Source organism: Sapajus apella, unplaced genomic scaffold (genome assembly GCF_009761245.1).
Source record: "Sapajus apella isolate SASKATOON/1434 unplaced genomic scaffold, GSC_monkey_1.0 scaffold22, whole genome shotgun sequence".
NCBI classification, from domain to species: Eukaryota; Metazoa; Chordata; class Mammalia; order Primates; family Cebidae; genus Sapajus; species Sapajus apella.
Window position 1 is genome coordinate 15,968,026 of NW_022436962.1, and position 13,413 is coordinate 15,981,438.

The 13,413-nt window shown below is 44.1% G+C and overlaps 1 non-coding gene across 1 annotated transcript; it reads left to right on the top strand.

Annotated features, from left to right (window-relative positions):
• Window positions 1–5,557: 5,557 nt before the first annotated feature.
• LOC116559127 lies at window positions 5,558–5,661 on the top strand. Its single transcript, XR_004272324.1, has one exon. It is a non-coding gene; the product is annotated as a U6 spliceosomal RNA (small nuclear RNA).
• Window positions 5,662–13,413: the final 7,752 nt, after the last annotated feature.

Here is a 13,413-nt window from a genome sequence, read left to right on the forward strand (position 1 = left end):
TGGTGCGATCTTGGCTCACTGCAACCTCTACCTCTCAAGTTCAAGTGATTCTCCTGCCTCAGCCTCCTGAATAGCTGGGATTATAGGCAAACATCACCACGCCTGGCAGATTTTTGTATTTTTAGTAGAGACGGGGTTTCACCATATTGGTTAGGCTAGTCTTGAACTCCTGATCTCACGATCCACTCTCCTTGGCCCCTCAAAGTGCTGGGATTGCAGGTGTGAAGCACTGTACCCGGCCAAATATGCAGTTTTTAAAAAATATAAAACGTCTTTATTTTGGATTGGTCTGATCTCCTGCCCGCCCTCCCTTCCTTCCTTCCTTCCTTCCTTCTTTACTTTCTTTCTTTTTTTCTTTCCTTCTTTCCTTCTTTCATAGAGTTTTGCTTTGTTGCCTAGGCTGGAGGGCAATGGTGCAATCTCGGCTCACTGCAACCTCTGCCTCCCAGGTTCAAGTGATTCTCCTGCCTCAGCCTTTCCAAGTAGCTGGGATTACAGGCATGTGCCACCATGCTCAGCTAATTTTGTACTTTTAGTAGCGACGGGGTTTCTCCATATTGGTCAGGCTGGTCTCGAACTCCCGATCTCAGGTGATCTGCCCGAGTTGGCCTCCCAAAGTGCTGGGATTACAGGCATGAGCCATCATGCCCAGCGGTCTGATGCTTTATTCATTTTTTTTTTTTTAAATTTGTTTTTTAAGACGGGGTTTCACCATGTTGGTCCGGCTGGTCTTGAACTCCCAACCTCAGGTGATCTGCCCACCTTGGCCTCCAAAGTACTTGGATTACAGGCATGAGCCACCACGCCCAGCCAATGTTTTTTTCCATGACTAGATTCATGCTATGGATTCTTGGCCAGAATATTGCATGGGGAATGTTGTATCCTTCTCAGGACATCACTTCTGAATACATATGATGCCCATCTGTCCATCAAGAGCGATGTTAATTTTGATCACCTGGTCAAAAGTTACACCTGTTGTATTACTATTCGGCTGAATAGTTACTATTTTTCCCATTGCAACTAATAAGAAATCTGGAGGAAGACACTTTAATATCATGCATAGCCTACTGCTCATCCGAATATGCCCCCTAGATTTAGGATCTGTTTCTGATTCTTGCCTAAACTAGACTTCATTTCAATGGTTGCCAAATGATGATTTTTCTAACCCTAGCACTCTCTCCACACTGGCATTGTACTCTACACAAGAATCTTCTCTTCTTCCCAATTTATTTGTTTATCTATTTATAACCAATATGGACTCATGGATTCCTATTTTGTTTCCCAATGGTTTGTAATTCATTAGTGTTGCTATTTTGTACTGAAAGTGTCCCGGATTTGAGCAGTGGAAGCTAACTCTTTCTCCTTGTGTCTTTGTGAAAGGCCCTTATTATTTTTTAAGCAGCCACTTTCTCACAGAATGAGATTGTGATAGTTCATTTTGGGTGCCAATTTGACTGGGCTAAGTGATGCCCAGATAGCTGATAAACTATTATTTCTGGGTATGTCCATGAAGGGATTGCTGGAAAAATTATCATTTAAATCAGTGAACTGAATAAAGCACATGGTCCTTTTTAACGTGGGTAACATCCTCCAATCCTCCAAGGGTGTGAATGAAACAAAAAGGCAGAGGAAAGGTGAATCTGCTCTCTCTGTCTGAGCTGAGACATTCATCTTCTCCTGCCCTTGGATGCCAGTGCTCCTGGTTCCTGGACTTTTGGACTCGGACCATTAGCTTAGGGACTTAGACGATCAGCTCCCCAATTATCAGGTCTTCAGACTTGGGCTGAATTATACCACTTGCTTCACCAGTTTGCCAGCTTGCAACAACAGAGCCTGGGACTTCTTGACCTCCGTAACCATGTGAGCCAATTCCTATAATAAATAGCCTCTAATATTATCTCTATATAACCTGTTGGTTCTTTTTCTCTGGGGAGCCCTACTACAAAGGCAATCTGGACTTATCCTGTATTTACCTTGCACCTGCCATCAAATGACCATTTCACCAAGGATCCCTGGGTTTTGTTTGGTTTGTTTTTTGGGAGTTTCGGAGTGATATTTGAAAACCAAGATATGGTTTCCAGTCTTGCTCATTGCGACTGGGGCATCTTTACTTCTTGGCCGTTTCAGCATATGGCACTAGTAAATGTACACAGATAATACATACAAGCATGCATATATATCTACATATATACACGCATGTACACATATTTTAGAAATGAGTTCTTATCAATACCTACAACTCCAATTCATCCCACAGTGTTCCTTTTTTTCTGAATTTTAAATTCCTTTAAAAATATCTGTCTCTGCTGCTTGACTCAGAGCCACATGGTTTTGTTTTGTTTTTCTGGGGTTTTGTTCCCCCTCATTCCATATTTGTATATCTCTTCCATAGTGAGAACACTGTCTCCAAACAATATCAATATATTTACTTCGTTGTTCAATCTTATAAGACATCTAAAATAGTTTCAGAATTGTGCAACCTCTTTTTTTTAATGTATTTTTTTTCAAATAAAAACCCTGTAATAGGTTGTAACCTCTTTTGAACACTCTATGTCTGTGGAATTTCCCACCATGTGAGTCCTTTTTCCCTAAGATAAAATCTAGAAAACTCCCTTCCCAGTATTCTTTGTAGGTAGGGCACAAATAAGTTACTTGGGTTCTACCAGTCACATTCACCATGTGAGATGCCACAATAAAGCCATGGGAGGAACAGGCTCTGCCACTAAACATCGGTGGGAATGGCTGATGGCTGAGTAGTCTGGAATTCAGAGTCCACTGAGTGTGTTAGGGGGAGCTCTACACAGAAATGGCATTGGAGGTAGCAGCAAGGGCCACTCCAGCAAAGTCAAGTTGGAGGCAATGCAAGTTGTGTGGTCTGGTATCAAAGGCAGTAGCAGAAATTCCTCGTCAGTTCCGTTCTACAATGCGGTTTTGGATATTGACCTTGGAAGCTTCGCCTAAAGCATAGTTCTCTAGTCTTACCAGGAATTCTGTGAGCTACTCAGCATTCTTTAATAAATCGTTTTTTTCCCTACATGGGCTAATAGAGTCAGCTTTGGTGCTTATTATGAAGAATTCTACCCATAAATTTTCCTGATCCTGGGTCATTTTCCTGTATTTTCCTCTAAAAATTGTACATTTGTTTTTCTTTATTTTATTGTTTTTTTTTTTTTTTTTCATTGAGACAGGGTCTCACTCTGTCACCCTGGCTGGAGTGCAGTGGCACCATCACAGCTCACTGTAGCCTCAACCTCCCCAGGCTCAGATGATCCTCTCACCTCAACCTCCCAAGTAGCTGGGACTACAGGCATGTACTACCATGCCCAGCTAATTTTTGTATTTTTTTGTAGAGACAAGGTTTCACCATGTTGCCCAGGTTGGTCTCAAACTCCTGGGCTCAGCGATGTGTCTGCCTTGGCTTCCCAAAGTGTTGGGATTACAGGCATGAGCCACCACACCCGGCCTTGTTTTTCATGTAAATAATTAACTTTTTAAATTTTTAAACTTTATTTATTCATTTTTGAGACAGAGTTTTGCTCTTGTTGCCCAGGCTGAGTGCAGTGGTGCGATCTCACCTCACTGCAACTTCTGCCTCCTGGGTTCAGGTGAATCTCCTGCCTCAGCCTCCTGAGTAGCTGGGATTACAGGCATGTTCCACCATGCCTGGGTAATTTTGTATTTTTAGTAGAGATGGGGTTTCACCATGTTGGTAAGGCTGGTCTCAAACTCCTGACCTCAGTGATCCACCCGACTTGGGCTCCCAATGTGCTGGAATTACAGGCATGAGCCTACCTAGCCTTAAGTTTTTTTTCTTAAGGCTAGGTCTTAACCCAGGTTTCCTAAAACTTGGTTCTCAAAGTGGGGTCCTCAACTAGCAGCATCAGGGAGAGCTTATTAAAAATGTAGATGCTTAGGCCTCACCTCAGACTCACTGAATCAGAATCTGCATTTTAGTAAGCCCCCTGGGGGATGCAAAATTTGAGAACCACTGCCCTAAAAATAGAGCCTGAATCAAGGATTAAGAGCTGATGCATTATTTGGGGAGTAACTCAGAACAACAAAAGTAGGAAAAAAAGAGAATTGAGGCAAGAACGCTGGAAGCAATGCATGGTGGTGGGTTTCTACTCTGGCCTCTACTTTATAATGAGTCTCAAAAGACACTGCAGGTTGCTTGGCAGGTGTGTGCACTTGACCATGTGGCAAGTGTTTGGACAGGCTGTATGCAGAAACCCTGCCCAGGAGAAATCCAGCAATGGAGGCAGGTATGGGAATTATCCTACTAAACCTCCCGTCTCCTGCTTCCCAATGGTTGCTCCTCAGAGAGTTAACCCCTATACTGCTGGATCATGTCACTCAGACCCTTTGGTGGCCATTCAGAAGCTGGATTTCATATCCTGTTACACAGTAGTTTATGCAAGTGTGGAAGTGGCAGGAGGAGCCAGAGAGTACATCTACCAGCTAGTCACTCTGGTTATACAACAGCAGCCAGAGAGAAAGGCCTGGTCAGTGGGACTGGGTGGAGCTGGTTGGCTACAACAGCAGTCAAGGCCAAGGAAATCTGAGAAGACATCAGAAGATATATCCAATACAGCCTACCCATTTGCCAATCAGAAAAGTTGTGTGGGGGAACATGCCAAAGGATAGGACCTTCTGTAAGCTTTAGATGGTGGTGCTGGTCGAAGGCTTGTAGACAATTAAAGCAAAGCCATATATGCCATACGTATTGATTCTGGTAAAAATAAATCACTGCCCCAGAGTAGAAGGCATGTCTTTCCATTATAGATGGCTCCCACATTAGAATATGGAGCTGCCATTCTTAAAAAAAAAAGTCTTCACCTGTTTTCTAAGAAAGGAAATACAAACCCACTTATTTATAAAGTTCCCTGTAAAGCTGTGGTCAGTTGCAATTCTGGAAGGCCTAATGGAAGAGGTGGTTTGATTTATTCAAGCTACTGTTATGGTCCTAAAGCTATAATTGATATTCATCATCTCCTTTCTCCACCACCCATGCTAGACATCCCTCACTCTTAGCCAGCACTTCAGCTGATTCATCTAGATTGGTTGCTGATTGGGTGATCTTCATACCTAGGGGAGAAGGTGGAGATCTGAAGCTCTTAGACAGCTCTTATTGAGTTGTAATTGCTTTTTCAGGAGTGGAAGTACTAGGAGGTATCTCAGTGAATCTCCTGGATTTCCTGAAATCCAGGAGGAATAATCCAGGCTGCTGAAGGTTTTATAATATTTTTGGAGACAGGGTCTTGCTCTGCTGCCTGGGTTGGAGTGCAGTGGCACGATCATGGCTCCCTGAAGCATTGTACTCCTGTGCTCAAGTGATCTTCCTGCCTCAGCCTCTTGAATGGCTAGGACTATGGGTGTGCACCATCATGTCCAGCTAATTTTTTAATGTATCCACAGAAACAGGGTCTCACTATGTTTCCCAGGCTGGTCTCGAACTCAGCCTCAAGCAAGGCTCCCATCTTGGCCTCCCAAAGTGCTGGAATTACAGGCTCATTCATGAGCCACCACACCTGGCCAATTATTATAAGTATTATACTTTGTGCTCACTTCAGCAGCACATATACTAAAATTGGAATGATACAGAGATTAGCACGGCCCCTGTGCAAGGATGACAGGCAAATTTGTGAAGTATTCCATGTTTTTATGCAGAAAGCTGAAGCTGGATCCTTTCTTTACACCTTATACAAAAATTAACTCTAGATGGATTAAAGATTCAAACATGAGGCTTAACACCATAAAAACTCTAGAAGAAAACCTGGGGAATACCATTCAGGACATAGGCATAGGCAAGGACTTCATGACTAAAACACCAAAAGCAATGGCAACAAAAACCAAAATAGACAAATGGGATCTAATTAAACTTAAGAGCTTCTGTACAGCAAAAGAAACTATCAATCATTAGAGCAAACTGGCAACCAACAGAATGGGAAAAAATTTTTGCAATGTACCCATCTGACAATGAGCTAATATCCAGAATCTACGGAGAACTTAAACAAATTTACAAGAAAAAAATAAACTCCATCAAAAAGTGAGCAAAGGATAGGAACAGACACTTTTCAAAAGAAGACATTTATGCAGCCAACAAACATGAAAAAAGCTCATCATCACTGGTCATTAGAGAAGCGCGAATCAAAACCACATTGAGATACCACCTCACGCCATTTAGAATGGCGACCATTAAAAAGTCAGGAGACAACAGATGCTGGAGAGGATATGGAGAAATAGGAATGCTTTTATACTGTTGGTGGGAGTGTAAATTAGTTTGACCTTTGTGGAAGACAGTGTGGTGATTCCTCAAGGATCTAGAAATAGAAATACCGTTTGACCCAGCAATCCCATTACTGGGTATATACCCAAAGGATTATAAATCATTCTATTATAAAGACACATGTACATGTATGTTTATTGTGGCACTGTTCACAATAGCAAAGACTTGGAACCAACCCAAATGCCCATCAATGATAGACTGGTAAAGAAAATGTGGCGTATATACACCATGGAATACTATGCAGCCATTAAAAAGGATGAGTTCATGTCCTTTGCAGGGACATGGATGAAACTGGAAACCATTATTCTCAGCAAACTGACACAAGAACAGAAAACCAAACACTGCATGTTCTCACTCATAAGTGCGTGTTGAACAATGAGAACACACAGACACAGGGAGGGGAACATCACACACTGGGGCCTGTGGGGCACTAGGGGAGGAATAGCACGGGGTCGGGGGACTGGGGAAGCATAGTATTAGGAGAAATACCTAATGTAGATGACGGGGCAATGGATGCAGCAAACCACCACCATGGCATGTGTATACCTGTGTAAAAAAGCTGCATGATCTGCACATGTGCCCCAGAACTTAACGTATAATAAATACATTTTTTTAAAAAAAAAGGAAAACATACAAAAATTATTATATTTTAACTCCTTTCTTTGCCAACTGACTTGCAGTGCTCAAGGCAGCCAGGTAAGTCATTAGAGCTTCCAGGTCAGTGGAACCTGAGTGTGTGCCCTCACAGACATATCTCCCGGGAAACCAGAACTTCTAAGATAACAGAGTCCAAAGTTCCGGGAACAAAAAGAAACAATTCTTCGAATGTATCACTGGGTGTAATAGTTAAAGGGGCCACTTCTACTTCCATCCCTCAGTTTCTGGATTCATTCTCTCTAGCCATTACAGATTAGTATCATATATGGGTCTTTAGTTCAAAGTGTATCATAGCCTGGAGGACTGTGCCACAACTCTGCCAGATGTTGTTGCCTAGCTGTGCCTTATCTGAGTCTCAACAGGCTTTTCCACGATATTATCAAGTCAGCTGCTCTTGTGTGTATGGTACATGGAAAGGCCAGTAGACCACGGTCATCAGCCCATTTTCACTCCCTCTTTCACCATAAAATAGCTCTCTTGGCCGGGCACAGTGGCTCATGCCTATAATCCCAGCACTTTGGGAGGCTGAGGCGGGTGGTTCACCTGAGGTCATGAGTTAGAGACCAGCCTGGCCAACAAGGCGAAACCCCATCTCTACTGAAAATGTGAAAATTAGCCGGGCGTGGTGGTGGGTGCCTGTAATCCCAGTTACTTGGGAGGTTGAGGCAGGAGGATCTCTTGAATCCAGGAGGCAGAGGTTACAGTAATTCGAGACTGCGCCACTGCACTCCAGCCTGGGTGACAGAGCGAGACTGTCTCAAGAAAAAAAAAGTGCTGCAAACTGAGTGATTTAAACATAGATTTATCATCTCACACTTCTGGAGGCTGGGAGTCTGAGAGCAAGGCATTGACAGGGCCAGGCTCCCTCTGAGGGTGCGGGGAAGGGTCTGCTCCAGGCCTCTGTCCTGGCTTCTAGTAGTTCCTTGGCTTGTGGGAGCATCACTCCCGTCTTCACATGGTGTTCTCTCTGCGCACATGTCTGTCTCTGCATCCAAGTTTATTTTTTATAAGGATATCAGTTTTATTGGATTAGGAGCCCAACCTACTCTGGCAGGATCACATCTTAACTAATTATGTTTGCAACGACTCTATTTTTAAATAAGCGTACATTCTGAGGTGCTAGGAGTTGGAACTTCAACATATGACTTTGAGGATGGGGACACACAATTCAACCTATAACTGGATAGATCTTCCTCTGTGCTGTTCCTGCCTGCCTACTGCTGTGCCTCCTAGCTTATTCTCTTCCCCTCCATACACTCATGGCTTGTTTGAAATATACATCCCTTTCCCTGGGCAGCTGGAGTAATTTCTCAGTCTTGACTCCCCTGCAGTAAAATGTGCTGGGAACAGATGTCTCCAAATCTGTTTGTGACACTGTCCCAGATTCAGATGAAGGCCCAACTTACATGTACCAGGCACTTAACATGCCTTACCCCTCTGTCCTCACAACATCCGTCTAGAGCAGTGTCAGACCTTCATGAGGAAAATAAAGCTCACAGATGCTGAATAACTCAAAATTGTGCCATCAATAAATAGGAGAGCTAGAAACATGAGCCGTCAGGGCAGGAGTTTGTCTTATTTACCATCACGATTCCAGCAGCTGGCACTTGAATAATGAGATATTATCTGAACCCAGTTCTTCTCATTCCAAACTTTTCCACTATACTTCCCTGCTGTACCGGTAGTTCTGCCAGCAAACAGAAGTGGCCTTGCTCTCAGAGGTTGAGCATCTAGTCACCATGTCCTTGCTCAAACCGCAAATTGGCCTTGCCCCACTTTGTGTATATGTGGCTACCAGAACATTCAAAATCCTTAATCTAACTGACCTGGGTTCACTTGAGTGTCATATAACACAAAATACACAAGGAAATGAAGAACGCAACTGGCCCGTCCATGCAGCCTAGCGCAACTGTCAAATGAGAAGGAATTCTGAACGAGGGGGCCTTCTGCCTGACGATGCCCTTGCTGGGGCAGCACCATTCATTTCTGAAGCTTCCTTTCCAGCTCTTTGGAGAAGTAGCAAAATCTCCTAACTATATTCATGTGCCATGCCCCTTGGCTCTCCACTCCAACCCACTGCTGGGGAAGAGAAGAAAATATAATTGCATATTGGAGATGAACAACAAAAGCTCTTCCCCTCAACTGTCAGGGAGTCCTGAGGTGCTTGGAGGCAGGAAGATGAACTGATAACCCTCTCAGGTCCCTAGGACTTTAATTCACGTAAAGTAGGATCCAGGTTCTGGCTTAACAGGGTAATTGAAGTAGCTCGGACTTGACCTGAGTGGGGACACTGGGTAGTGATTCCAAGGAAGGTGACCCTTGCCAGACATTCTTCGATGTTCACCAGCTGGTCTGTTTACCTGAGCTTTGAGAGTTCAGTTTTCTCCGGCGGGACTGTCAGGTCAAATCCTCATTCTCTGCATACAGGTCCTCATCCTGAAATTCTAGTCTCTTGGATTTGAAACTCCTGGGAAATGTAAAGAAAGGGTAGATTTGAGAAATGAATGCTAAAAGAAGAGAGGAAGAATGTTCAAGATGAGAAACTAGATCACTCTCTGAGGCATGTTTTCTTTTAAACAGAAAATGAAAACTGAGGCAATTATATGTTGAGGGGACATTTTTCTTTCATTTCTTGCTTTTTTTCCAGGTGTTCTTGTTGCAGTCAAATGAATCAGACAATTTCATAAACTGACCCATTTCCTTTGTCTGTATGAACCTAAGGCATTATTCTCATTATTTATTTTTGTTTTGTGTTTAGAAAGAGAGTTTTTCTCTGTCTCCCAGGCTGGAGTACAGTGGTGTGATTATAGCCCACTATAATCTTGAACTCCTAGGCTCAAGCAATCCTCTCACCTCAGCCTTTCAAAAATTTTAAATTTTTATTTCAACAGTTTTTGGGGTAAACATGGTTTTTGGTTACATGGATAAGTTCTTTTGTGGTGATTTCTGGGAATTTGGTGGACCCATCCACTGAGCAGTATATACTGTGCCCGATCTGTAGCCATTTTTTTTTTTTTTTTTTTTTTGAGACAGAGTCTCAATCCATCGCACAGGCTGGAGTGCAGTAGTGCAATCCCAGCTCACTGCACCTTCCACCTCCCAGGTTCAAGCGATTCTCATGCCTCAGCCTCCCGAGTAGCTGGGATTACAGTCATTGGGCCACCACACCGCCTAATTTTTCTATTTTTAGTAGAGATGGGATTTCACCATGTTGGCCAGGCTGGTCTCGACTCCTGACCTCGTGATCCACCCACCTCGGCCTCCCAAAGGGATTACAGGCATGAGCCATGGCACCTGGCCCAATATGTAGTCTTTTATCCCTCACCCTTCTCCTCTCCTTCCCCACACACTCCCAGTCCCCAAAGTCCACTATATCATTACTATGTCCTTGTATCCTCGTAGCTTAGCTCCCACTTATAAATGAAAACATATGATGTTTGGATTTCCATTCCTGAGTTACTTCACTGAGAATAATGGGCTCTAGTTTCATCCAAGTTGCTGCAAAAGACATTATTTCATTCCTTTATATGGCTGAGTAGTATTCCTTGGCATATATATACCACATTTTCTTTATCCACTCATTAGTTAATGGGCACTTAGGTTGGCCCCATATTTTTGCAATTGTAAATTGTGCTTTTATAAACATGTATACACATGTGTCTTTTTCTTTCTTTCTTTTTTTGAGATGGAGTTTCACTTTTGTTTCCCAGGCTGGAGTGCAGTGGTGAGATCTTGGCTCACTGCAACCTCCGCCTCCTGGGTTCAAGTGATTCTCTTGCTTCAGCCTCTTGAGTAGCTGGGATTACAGGCACACACCACCACGCCCAGCTAATTTTTGTATTTTTAGTAGAGACAGGGGTTTTGCCATGTTGGTCAGGCTGGTCTCGAACTCTCGACCTCAGGTGATCTACCCTCTTTGGTCTCCCAAAGTGCTGGGATTATAGGCATGAGCCACTGCACCCGGCCGCACATGTCTCTTTTATATAATTACTTCTTTTCCTTTGGGTAGATACCCAGCAGTGGGATTGCTGGATCGAATGGTAGTTTTAGCTCTACTTCTAATTCCTTAAGGAATCTCCATTACTGTTTTCCATAGTGGTTGTACTAGTTTACATTCCCACCAGCAGTTTTAGACCTGTTCCCTTTTTGCCACATCCACGCCAACATCTATTATTTTTCGACTTTTTAAAATTATGGGAATTCTTGCAAGAGTAAGATGGTATCTTTTTGTGGTTTCAATGTGCATGTCTCTGATAATTAGTGATGTTGAACATTTTTTCCTATTTTTGTTGACTGTATATCCTCTTTTGAAAATTGTCTATTCATGTCCTTTTGCTCGCTTTTTAATGGGATTGTTTTTATCTTGCTGGTCTGTTTGAATTCCTTGTAGATTCTGGACAGTAGTCCTTTGTCAGATGCACAGTTTGTGAATATTTTCCCCACTGTGTGGGTTGTCTGTTTACTCTGCTGATCATTTCTTTTGCTGTACAGAAGATTCTTAGTTTAATTAGGTCCCATTTATTTATTTTCATTTTTGTTGCATTTGCTTTTGGGGTCTTAGTCATGAATTCTTTGCTTAAGTTAATGTCTAGAAGAGTTTTTCTGATGTTATCTTCTAGAATTTTTATGGTTTCAGGTCTTAGATTTAAATCTTTGATCCTAGGCCGGGCGCGGTGGCTCAAGCCTGTAATCCCAGCACTTTGGGAGACCGAGGCGGGTGGATCACGAGGTCAAGAGATCGAGACCATCCTGGTCAACATGGTGAAACCCCGTCTCTACTAAAACTACAAAAAACTGGCTGGGCATGGTGGCGTGTGCCTGTAATCCCAGCGACTCAGGAGGCTGGGGCAGGAGAATTGCCTGAACCCGGGAGGCGGAGGTTGCGGTGAGCCGAGATCGCGCCATTGCACTCCAGCCTAGGTAACAAGAGCGAAACTCCATCTCAAAAAAAAAAAAAATCTTTGATCCATCTTGAGTTGATTTTTGCATAAGGTGAGAGACAAGGATCCAGTTTCATTCTACATGTCTGCTTCAGCCTTTTGAGTAGCTGAGACTACAGGTGTGTACCAACACATCTGACTAATTTTAAAATATTTATTTATTTATTTGTAGAGACGAGGTCTTGCTATGTTGATCCAATCTCTAGCTCCTGGCCTCAAATAATCCTTTCTCCTCTTTCTCCCAAAGTGCTGGGATTAAAGGTGTGAGCCACCACGCCTGGCCTGTTCTTACTGTTGAATCTATAAAGTCCTAGACGTGGGCTCGGTCTTAGGGAGTAGTGCAGGGCTAAGTCCAGAATCCAGATCTCCTCAGCCAAGTCCTGGCTCTCAATTATCCCTCAGGGGCCTCTGCCCTTCTGTGGAAGAGAAGTTCCAGTTCCATGACAGGCAACTTGTCAGGATAAGCATCCAGAAACGGATCCACCATCAGTGACTCTTTGACAACTGTATTCTTAATTCAAGGTTCACTTAGCATAGGTCTCATAACTGCTTCACTCAGAGCTGGCCTGCTGACCTGCAGTTTAAAGAGAAAGGACGCTATGGCCAGGATCCTCAGTGCCACAAGAGAGGAAGTCAGGGAATCACAGAACCTCACAGCCAGAACAGATCCCGGAGAGTTGAGGGTCTACTCTCCTTTCAGAAAGAGAAGCTAAGGCTCAGAGCAGGGAAGTGGCTTGTCCAGGGTCACACAGCTGAGCAAAGTGACAAACCTGGACTTGGAGCCAGCCTGCAGGTCAGCAGTCGGCTGCTCTTCCCACCTCAACCTGTTCACCTCTTTCTTAAAGAAAAAGAAAGGGAAGGTATTTCAGTAGCGAGTGTTGGGAAGGCCACTCACTTCACCATGGCTAGGAAGCAAGCATCTCTCCATCCCTCCTCTCGCTCGGCAGCAGCGTGGCAGAACAGTCAGGGCCCATCTGACCTCCTGGGTTTTAGTGTCTCCTCTCAGCTTGGACTTAAAGGGATTTTATTAACCATGATGAATATCAGAGGATCCAAAGCTGCACCCACTTGTTAATTCTGAGGAATTTTAAAATGCGGGATTAAAAAAAATTAATTTCACACATAGGTAGGAACAGCCCCTCATCATCCCGGGTAGAGGATGAACCAGTCATCATTCCCGGTAGAGGCAGGTGAGTGTGTCCAGCGCCCCTCAGGGAATGACGTTCTGATGCCAAACCCTCTGCTCCTCCTGGTCACTTCTCGGATGCTTTTGCGTCTCCTTTGCTTCCACAGTTGCAAACCTCGAAGTGCCACGACCCCTGGGGAAACTCAATCTTAAGTCCCATGGCCAAACGCTCCAGCCCGCGGGGCTCCCGGGACGCGACAGCGATCGGATTTCGCGTGGCCGCCCTGCTCCCCCTACTCCTGTCCCCTCCCGCCAGGGAACCCCCGGAGCCAATCAGAGCGTCGCGGAGCTCAGGGTTGTAGAGTCCCGAGCCCGGGACCCGCCCCTCTTTGTTGCGGTGGCCA